Genomic DNA, 10,785 nt, shown 5'->3' with positions numbered 1-10,785 from the left:
GCAGCTTGTCTTTGTTGCATCATTGATGGGATGAGGCTGAATCTGGGGATGATTATTGCACAGGAGATGCTTATGAGAGCCAAGCAGTGCCAGACTTCCCTCCCTTTTTCGTTGTTGATCGCCGAGTTGTGTAAATAGGCTCGGGTTCATAAAGATGAGAAGAAGGATGTGGAAGTGCTTCCCACATCTTCTACCGATATTGGGAGAATCGAGATAGAATACTTGAAAGATGAGGCCGAGAAGAGGAAGGCAGCCCCGGTGGATACTTCCCCGGTTGTGGAGACAGATGCACTACCTGCAGAGGCACCTTTGCCTATTCTGGCCCTTGGGCCTTCAAGTAAATCTATTGTTGTTCCTTCTGATACTCCAAGTGCCTCTGCTACTACATTGCCTCCCAGATCTGGTACTGTTGTTGTTGCTGCCTCCCGGCCCCCACTCACTCAGGCTGCATCACTACGGATGGGGCAGCTAGCCCATTCTGTTGATCGATGTGCTGCCAGACTTGAAGCCTCCATTTCGGGCATGATTTAGACAACCCTTCTTGATGTTGTGAAACCTTTGAGTGCTACCATTGATGCCCTTGCGGATAGGATAGTGGTGTGCGAGCATAGCCAAGGGGCTACCGAGGAGGTGATGACTCTAAAGGCCATTATTGTTGCGCTTATGAGATATGTGGACAGCGGAAGGCCACCGACATGTCTATGATTTTTGGGACGGTGGAGTTCCCAAATTTGCCAGTTGAGCCAGATATGCCTCCGGCTAGCACCGGAGATGATGTTCGAGTTGAGATGGTAGTTGATCCCGAGTCTGAGGCAGAGACAGATAAGGAGATGCTTGGGGTTGCTGAGTAGATTTCTTACGAAGGCATTACAGAGACTAAGGAGGCCATGGTAGATGCAGTTGTTCAGACCACCTTAGCAGACATGCCTTTGGCTGACCCTAGTGAGGCTGGTGGTAGTGTTGATGTGACTCCGAGTACTAAGATCCAGGACCAGAGTGATGCACCAGGCACTGATGCCCCGACATATGGAGCGACAGCATAGACATGATTTCCCTTTACCTCCCTCTCTGTCTTATTTTATTGACTTTTGGATAGTTTCTTGCATTTGAGGACAAATCACTTTTGTTTTGTGGTGGGGTGAGGCCCACCTTTTATGATTATTGTTTTGGTTATATATTGGGTTTTTGAGCTATAAATTGTGTTTAGAACTATTTTTGTGGATGGTTGAGCTTGTGGCTACTTGTTTTAATTGTAAATGATTTTTGGACCCTTTCGAAAAAATTTGTGCCACCCCTTGTTTATGTTTGATTGTGGTTGTTCTCTTGCAAATTTGAGTATCGGTCTTGATCAATACCGATGACTTGAATAGTGCTCATAATCGAACAAAAATAAATGTGAGGCTATGATGAGGTCAAATAAAGTTACATAGGCAATATGTGAACTTTTTGCATCTCGTTCTGACTAGACAACTATCAAATTGAGTCTCTTGTGATGAACATTGCACACTAGAGAAAATGTGGAGTCTTGTTTGACATTGGTGTCAACGCCTTGTGTGATGAGCTTACCGTGAACCATGTGTGACGACACCTAGAACTTGCCCCGTTAGTCCGGTTAACTAAGTGATGTAATCTCTTGAAATGATGTTAGGCAACTTTAAAGAGTGAAACGAACTTGACATTATACCTCTTTTGTGGCCTACCTTGTGAGATGTGTGAACTTTGCTTGAACACCCTTTGAGCCTTAGCCCTTTTCTTGGAAGAAACTTGATGCAATTGTGACCTTTCTTTATTCCCTCACCCATAATCCTCATGATTTTTGGTTTCTTTAAATAGCCAACTTAGGCCAAAAGCCTAATTTGGGGGTGTGGTGAAAAGAGAAGGGAAATCAAGAAATGCAAAGAAGTCCCCCTTTGAGCCATGATTGTGAAAAAGATGAAACCCCTCCATACAAAAAAAAGCAAGAAGAAAGAAAAGAAAAAGAATGAAAAAGTGAATAAAGTTGCAAAAGAAAATGGGGTGTGCAAAGTTTCATGGAAAGTGAATTTTTTAGCATGAATGAAAATGATGAAGAAAATGGAAGAAAGAATTATTCACACCACATTTCAGGAGGATAACAACGACTGAGACTAAATGACCATACCTTTACACTCAACCCCGTTACAAGCCTTGAAAAGACCTTTGGGTGAAGTCATGCATTGTGTTCATCTTTGTGAGTGTGAGTGTTGTTTTTTATTTCGAAACTATAAATTGTTGAACCATTGTGTGTGAACATGGAATCATTCTTTGTGTGAGGGCATTTAAGTACCTTTGTTAAGCTTGAACTTACATTTGAAACAAGTATTGTGAACTTGAGAATCTTTGATAATTGTGACTCACAACTTGAATCTTTGAGTGCACGATTGATCCTTGCATGAGTAAGTTGAGTCTTTTTGTGTGCATTCATGATTGAGTCTTGTGTAGCACTATTTGAGACATCCTTTTTGAACTACTGAACTTGAGTTTTACTTGAGGACAAGCAAAAGTTTAAGTTGGGGGTGTTGATGAGTCCACGATTTGGACTCATATAGGGCTTTTATTTTGGATAGATTTTGTGTCCTCAAAATGCTTATTTTGTGCCAATAACTGATGTAAAATCCTTGATTTCCAAGTATTTGGATTGAGGAACCAAGCATGGACAGTAATGGGCAAAAAGGAACAAGGCAACTGAAAGAACGAAGAAAAGAAGGTCTGTTGATCGCCTAATCCCTTGGGCGAGTCACCGAATGGCTATTATCTCACCTAAAGTTCCAGTGTGCCATGCCATGAAGAAGAAAATCAAGTCGGCGTGTCGCCGAGTGGTTTCGTGATGCAGTGTTGGATCGCCCAAAGTTACAGAACTTGAGGATGTTGTAGGCCAAAGTGGAAAGGCGATGGAACTGACCAAAGGACGGATCACCGAGCTAATCGGCGATCCTGACTAACTGTGCCGAATGGTCCTTCGCAGCATATTTTTGGTGACTATAAATACATTTTCAAACATTACATTTAGTATCAAATTTTATTCTGAACATTCATAAGAGTAATTTTTGAGTTTGAACTCTGAGTATTGAGACAATATTTTTCCTTAGCTTTGAAGAATCGAAGTTTTCCATTTTTGAGAAATTGGAAGTGGGTCTTTGAGATTCTTCAATATGGACATTTGTAAAGACGAAATTAATCTTACCCAGTTGATGGAAACACAATTTGGTAACGATTTCTATCATTTTATGATGTCTAGCTAAAACCCCAATTATGGGGGTGTAATTTTGTGATTATGGGTTGATTAGCTGATGGGTATTGCTAATTGTTAGTTTAAATTATGTTTACAAGTGATTTCATTCAGTAATTGTGGTTTAACTTAAAGGATTTTCGTTGCAAATGCAGTCCTACCTTCATGTTTTTGGTTTGCTCAAGAGAGAGGTTTTAAAACCAAGATTATTGAATTGATGGTCTGTGGGTATTGGGTTGTCATGGGTTCAGCTCGAGAAAGTGAATCCTAAAATCTTTTCCACACATTCAGCTCGAGAGAGTGAATAGACTAAGGCGTAGACTGTTCTTATTCGCTTGCTTTTTGGTATTCGAGAGAAACTGACTTGATTCTGGGTAAGTTGTTCGAAAGAAAGTTTACCTCCTCAATAGTCTAGCCTATTCACTAATTTACAACTATTTACTAGCAGTTGCAATTACCCATTTGTCTACATTAGTCCATAATCAGATCACATCCCAAGAACCCGTCTTCTTATTGTTATTCCTTCTTAAATGTTGCTGTTGTAGTTGATAATTACAATCAAAACCCCCGTGTTATTTGACATTTGTGTCACCCTGATTTGAATTATGTTTTTATTCGATAATCTTTATTCCTATGGTTGACTTGAGCATATACGTACTTTCCTATTGATTCTTAAACACGTACCACTCCCTGTGGGATTCGACCCCAACTCATTTAGTTGGGTTATTATACTGACTAGCGATCGTTGATACTTAGAATTGGATGAAGTGTCTTTGAAACGTTAAATCATGCTCCAACACAACCAAGAAAAAATATCATGAGTTGGAGAGAAAGTGCTCTTAACACTTGGAAGTTGGAGAGAAACTGCTTTGACACAACCAAGAAAAAAAATGAGAATGGAAGAGAACTACTCCAGCAATTTAAGATTGAAGAGAAGTTCTCCAATACAACACCAATAATCAGAAAGAAATTGAAGATTGAAGAGAAGTTCTCCAATACAACACCAATGACAAGAAAGAAATTGAAAATTGAAGAAAAGTATTTTCCAATACAACAACAATGACAAGAAGAAAGAGGTGGAAGTATACAACTTTGAATCACAGGAGAATGTTTGAAATAATAATTCAAAGGTGGAGTAGGAATTCTGAGTTATTTAGGATTTGTTATTTTCATATTTATTTAATTAACGAGGGTGGTTATTTTTTTTGTAGGGACAGAAATAGATGATGATGAACTTTCACGTTTTGTGGAACATGTTGAGAAGGATAATAATGGGATTATCACTATCGAAGAATGGAGAAATTTTCTTCTACTTTATCCACATGAGGCTACCTTGGAGAGTATTTACCGGGAGATGGTATGTCTTGTAAGTATTGGTGAACATGCATTCATACAATAAGGCATCAGTAAGCATGTCCATACAACTAAATATTTCATTGTTTGGGGAGTTGTAGGTGTTGGATTTAATACATTCATAGCTTGATGTTTAGTCTCCCAATAATGTCTCTTAGTTTTTCAAGAATTCTTTCAGAATTTTGTAATACATGTATCTAGTAAATTGTGATACATGTATCTAGTTATTTGTGCAAGACCTTTGATTTACATAATAAAGGGAATAAAACCTTTTCTTTGCTTCTCAATCTGATGCTTCAGTAAAAACCAATGAATGGTATGTTGATAGTAGTTATAGAAATCACATGACTAGAGATGAAAAGGCTTTCCTCTCAATTAATAGTAGCATCACTACTAAAGTGGGAATGGGGAATGGAGCCTTAGTTGATGCAAAAGGTAAAGGTACCATTTCAATCAACATAAAATGGAGCGGTATGCAAATTCATGATGTTCTTTATATTCCTGACTTGGAAGAAAATTTCTTAGTATTGGTCAACTCATGGAAAATGGTTATTCTTTTGTGTTTAGAGATAATTATTGCAAGATTTATGATACAATTGAGCCAAATCAAGTCATTATTAAAGTAGATATGATAAAAATAAAATTTCCTTTACAATTTTATTACAATGCATTCAAAAATGAAGTTGTAGATGATTCATGGTTTTGGCATAAAAGATTTTGTCACTTGAATTTTCGTGGTTTGAAGCTTCTCAAGCAAAAAGACATAGTGCAAGGCCTTCCTGAGATACATACTGAGATTAAGGTAGAGAATACTTCTATCATATCTTTAGATGTTTCAAATCAAGAAAAGGATGAGGAAGAGGAAGATGTCCCTCAAGGGGAAGAAATCTCAGATTCAGATGATGAAGAATCACCTCCAAGAGGAACAAAAATGTTGAGTGACATTTATCAAAGATGTAACTTTGCCGGTGTTGAGCCAGAAAATTATGAGGAGGCAATAAAACATGATGTTTGTAAGAAAGCCTTGGCAGAAAAAATTCTGATGATTGAGAAAGTAATACTTGGAAGTGTGTGAGTATACCCAAAGAAAGAGAAGTTGTAAGTCTAAACTGGATTTACAAAACCAAACTCAATCAAGAAGGAGATATTCAAAAGCACAAGAGAAAGGCGAAATTCAATTGCATTATTGCCAGACAAGAGAACAACTTGCTGACATCTTCACCAAAGCACTTTCAAGAGAAAAGTTTTGGTATCTTCCAGAAGGCATTGGAGTTGTCAAGCAAATGCATTAAGGGGGAGTGTTGGAATTAATGCATTCACACCTTGATGTGTAGTCTCCCAATAATGTATCTTAGTTTTTCAAGAAGTCTTTTAGAATTTCGTAATACATGTATCTAGTAAATTGTGATACATGTATCTAGTTATTTGTGCAAGACCTTTGATTTACATTATTAGTAGTATAAATAGCGATGTAGTTGATGATTATAATCATCTCAAGTGGCCTTAAGTAGCCTATATAAAACTTGATCATTCTCTAAAGAAAGTGTTCTCCTTCTATATTTCCTACAGTAGGAGCTACTTCTCGTACCGCTACAACTTCCCTTGATCGGTTAAAGGTGGTTTTACAAGTTCAGACTACTCATGCTTCTATTGGTTCTACTTTTCGAGAAATATGGAGGGATGGTGGTGTATTGAGTTTTTTTTAGTGTCAATGGATTAAATGTGATGAAGGTTGAACCTAAAAGTGCAATTAAGTTTTACGTTTACGAGATGTTCAAAAATGTGATTGCTCGTACCGAGTGTAACATTGGAGCTTCTGGAAATCTTGTGTCTGGGGGCATGGCTAGTACAATAGCACAAACTGCTATCTATCCCATGGATCTTGGTAAGAATCGGTCATACAAACTCATGCAAGTGAAGGTGGAAAGGTCCCCAACCTAGGAAAACTATCAAAAGATATATGGATTCAGGAGGGGCCTCGATCAGGTCTTTTATAAAGGGTTGATACTATCTCTTCTTGGAATTATACCTTATGCACACATTGATTTTGTTGTCTATGAAAAGCTGAAGGATTTGTCCAGGATTTATTTTCTTCAGGATAGTGGTATAGATTGTAACTCTTCAACTCCTAACCAACTCATCTCCGATGAAGTGAAATTAGCATATTACTAACAATTGTGTTAATATGCAGAACCTGGTGCTCTTGTGCGACTTGGTTGTGGAACAATATCTAGAGCGTTTGGAGCAACGAACATGTGTTTATCCTTTGCAGGTTTTAAGATCGAGGTAAATCTTCATGTTTGACTTGACTTGGTTTTCAGGATTTGGATAAACTATTTATACTTTAGAATGCAACTTTTCTTTCTTTTCGTGCTAGAATGCAAGTTCAACCTACAAAGGACTCTTTTCGAATACATGAAAAAGAGTCTAGAGCTCAATTAGTTGGTGTGTAATCTTGGAAGGTTGCTCCACATTTGAGGTTAATCAACTGATGCTAAGGGACGAGGATGATGATGACGATGAAAATGAAATTTTAAGGAGAGTTTTCTTTTTTCGCCTGATAGAACAACTATTTTATCAATTGAGAATAGTCGTCTTCATTTTTAGATTAGTTTCCCAGTTATAGGAATATCCTCTGTAAATTAATGCTAATTTACGTACACATTGTAAGGTGTACGTAGACCTTACCATTTTTTACTATATGGATATTCAAACTCATTTTGCACCATTTCATGGTTTCTCTTCGGTTGCATACTTATATTTTTGGCAACTTCTTCAATTTTAGATTAGATTTGTCGAATCATATAGTAATTAATATGTTATTTATCAATGCGTCATGCGTTAATCATATATGATATTAATGTTTCATTTATGTGGATGAGTTTTTAACTTCTCCCTAAGTCTGGGTGGTTTCATCGCTATGAATCGTTTTTCATCAAAACATGTTGACGTATACTGCTAGTGATATCCATTGTCCAGAGGGAGTCAATTGACACTTCTTTGCTCTAAAATTACACGATATATTGTATATATCTTATGCACTTACTTTGTATATATTTTTAATCCCTAATGAATATCCTAGTATTGATATTTATTTTGTAATGTTTCAATGGTGTAACCATTTGAACAATTGAACCTCATCCTCTTAATGAAAATCATGGCTCCGCGACTGATTACTGGACCACATAACACATTTTGGATAAAATAGAAAAGTAAGAACTGGGACAGTTATAGAAAGGAGATACTAACAATAAAATAATGCAAAAAACTCTTAATTACTCTCTCCGTCCCATTTTATATGAGTTAGTTTGACTTGACATGAATTTTAAGAAAGAAAAAAAGACTTTTGAAACTTCTGGTATAAAATAATCGACAGATGTTTGTGTGGCTATAAATCATTTCATTATTAAGGATAATATGAATATTTTAAAGTTAAATTGTTACTTAATATAGATATGTGTCATTCTCTTTTGGACTGACTAAAAAGTAAAGTGAGTCATATAAAATGAGACACAGGGAGTAACGTTTTTCATGTGGAATAAGTCATGTGAATTAATTAATGCTCTGAAAATTATAAATATGAAAGAAGACAAACATTTGAATTAAGATGTCAATACTCATCCCGGAGGGTGGAGTGGAGGTACCTAATCACACAAGGAGTTTAGAGAAGGCCTGGATTATGATAATCTAAAGTTTTCACTCTTTTGTCCTATATGAAAGATATTTATCACATCTCATCCTAGTTTGTAAATTTATCTATCAACTCAATTAAAACTGCTTAACATATAAAAATTTCTTTTACCTCAATTGTATCGATTGATGCAATCCCATCCCTCAATTTTATCGATTTTCAAATTGCTCCATCCCCCTCCCCACCCACATTCGTGCTTTTTGATTGTATCATATCTTGCAAATCTACCTCCAATCCATATCAGTCTAATTTGCTCCTCAATTATAATGATTTGCAGATCTACTCCGGGAGTTGATCACCTCAATTCCTCCTTTCATTAGTCTTGTCATTCATGTAGGTTGCTCTTTCTTTTCATCTTTTTTACTTAAATTTGACCACATTCATGCCGTGAATATATTTATTAGTTGAAGATATTCTATATTAGTTTTAATTTTAATTAAGAAATAGATCACTGCTTTTTAAATTTTTTTATGTACGATTTTATGAACATCCATTTGATGAGTTTTTTTGGTTGAGTTCTCATTTAAACATTTAATAAATATCAATTAAATTAGCTATATCTAAATTGGAACTAGTTTGATGGACTAGATGAGTACTCTATATATGTTTGTTTAACTTGTTTACGGGATTTAAGAATAAAATAACTTACATACCTTTTGAAAATCATCTTTATAAATTTTAGAATTTCCTCTATATTAAAGAATAGGAAACTTGATTTCCCACATGTTTGTCTTCAGTAGGTTTTGAGAATTAATGAAGTAAGTTTTTGTGATAGTGTGACTTTTGTATATAAATTATGGTTAACCTTATTTCATATAGTGTTGATATAACTTTTGATATGCTACCTCTAGCTACTTTTGATTAAGACTTCTCAAGAATGAATCTTAATTTATTGCAAAGAAAATGCATTTTCATTCAAAAGATTCAATTTTTCAAAGATTTAGAGTAGCTTACAATCTTTTCTTTTTTTTCATAATTATAATTTTGGGTATGTTTTTGCTTCTTAATTTTATGATTAATATTGTTGTGGGTATGAAGTAGGGGTTTTGGTTTGTTCCATTCAGCTAGTTGTTTAATCTCTTCATATTTATTTTACTGTAGACGAAAGTGATATTTAAAATAATATTTTCTAATTTATAAACTATTCTTGCAACTTCCGGTCATTTATTTAAACTTCATAAGTCGTGTTTTACAATAAAGATTTGGTTTTGTGTTTCACAGATATCTCTTTGGGAATGGAAACCTCTTTTCTAGAGTTGGATGAATTTTAGCTAACGTTATTTTCAATAATCTTGCACCATATAATGATTGTTGTATTTTTAAAAGTATCCATGGCTAGTTGATTTTTCTTTGACAAGTAAAATTTTCTTATTTGATCTGTAACATTTACTTTTTTTTAGATATTATAACAAGTTGTATGTGACATTTTAGGCACAAAATTGCATGCATCAAACCTTCCATGTTTACGTGGAAAACGTGAGTTATGACATAATAATGGACAAATAAGGACAAACAATAGTATAAAAAAATTATTTTTCTTTATGAAATATTTCTTCTTACAAATTATAATCTTGAATTAGGGTTTGTTGGCCCTTTAAGATCAAATTGAAAATATCAATACGGGATTAAACAAGGAAATCATTTTTGGACTTATAAATCACAGCAAGTATCAGTCAACCAAATGATCTATAGTATTTCTTTGGTAAGGTCTTATTTTCATTTGATTGTCTCTTCCTAGTGATTAAGATCTAGTCATGTAAGTTCAATTATCTTACTCAAAAATATATTTTTTATTTTGCAGGATGGCTTCTCTAATCGACAGGTTATTGGAAGCGCACACTGTCACCTCACCTCTCCAAAGGCGTATTCAGGAGGGGGTCACCGGGTTCATGTGAACTTATGCTCCCCTCCCAAAATCATATATAGTAGTGTTATATTTGAAATATATATATTTAAAGTTAGATGTGTAAACTCACACTCAAGTATCATAATATATCGTGCAATGATGATTGGGTGCACCTCTGTGAGGTTAGAAATGAATCTTTTATCTATCTTGTTTTATTTTCCTTTCCTTTCTAAATGTCAAACCGATCAAAAGTTATATCTTAGATCCACCATTTCATAATAGTACACCCATTATCTTAAAATCATGAATACGCCTCTGCTGACCGTTCACTTCGAATGCATTAGTCAGTGGCTCATGCAAGAGAATTCTCCCCCTCCCCCCACCCCCTAAAAGGACTGCATTGGCAATTTAAAATTCAAAACTACATTGGCGCCTAGGGGTGGCAAATGGTTGGATTGGATCGAATTTGGATGGATTGACTATGGATTGAGCAATAATGGTTTGGATTACAATCCATCCAAATATGATATGGGCAAATATGGATTTGGTCAAATATGGTTTGGGTAAATGATTCTAACTCATTCAAAAAAATCTGTTTTCCAAAAAAATTAAAATATTACCCCTCCCCACTGGCACCCCCACCCCCCG

The 10,785-nt window shown here is 35.5% G+C and overlaps 1 pseudogene; it reads left to right on the top strand.

Moving 5' to 3' along the window:
• The first annotated feature begins 887 nt into the window (after window positions 1–887).
• On the top strand, window positions 888–10,186 carry LOC102582248 (calcium-binding mitochondrial carrier protein SCaMC-2-B-like; annotated as a pseudogene).
• The last annotated feature ends 599 nt before the right edge of the window (window positions 10,187–10,785 follow it).

Source organism: Solanum tuberosum, unplaced genomic scaffold (genome assembly GCF_000226075.1).
Source record: "Solanum tuberosum cultivar DM 1-3 516 R44 unplaced genomic scaffold, SolTub_3.0 scf00024, whole genome shotgun sequence".
Classification (NCBI taxonomy): Eukaryota; Viridiplantae; Streptophyta; class Magnoliopsida; order Solanales; family Solanaceae; genus Solanum; species Solanum tuberosum.
The sequence above is the reverse complement of the archived record's forward strand: the minus strand, read 5'-3'. Positions and strand labels throughout refer to the sequence as shown.